The sequence below is a fragment of the Triticum dicoccoides genome, chromosome 3B (genome assembly GCF_002162155.2).
Source record: "Triticum dicoccoides isolate Atlit2015 ecotype Zavitan chromosome 3B, WEW_v2.0, whole genome shotgun sequence".
Classification (NCBI taxonomy): domain Eukaryota; kingdom Viridiplantae; phylum Streptophyta; class Magnoliopsida; order Poales; family Poaceae; genus Triticum; species Triticum dicoccoides.
In genome coordinates, this window is record NC_041385.1 from 799,667,858 (window position 1) to 799,668,265 (window position 408).

The following is a 408-nucleotide window of genomic DNA, read 5'->3' on the forward strand; positions in this document are numbered from 1 at the left end:
GAGGAGGTTCGGGATGGGGGCGAGGAGGAGGAGGAGGTTTGAGATGGTGGCGAGGACGAGGAGGAGGTTGGGGAGGGGGGGCGAGGAGGAGGAGGAGGCATGCGAGGAGGATGGTGGTGGGGGGGCTGATGGTGGTGGCGGGGATGATGGTGCTGGCGGTGAGGGGGTTGGCAACAACAAGGGGTGGCTGCATGGTAATGCAAAACTCCCAAAGCAGATTCCTGCCACCAAGGACCAGAACTGGCTCACTGAGCCACGGGGAAAGAGTAAGTGCCACTTTATAATAATTTTATTCCTTTGCTTGTCACATGCTTATATTTTTCTTTATTTTGCTTGTCACATGCTAATATTTCATTCTTTTGCAGCAATTGGACATATCCTAAAGGGGCCCGTATTCCGAACGGCCTC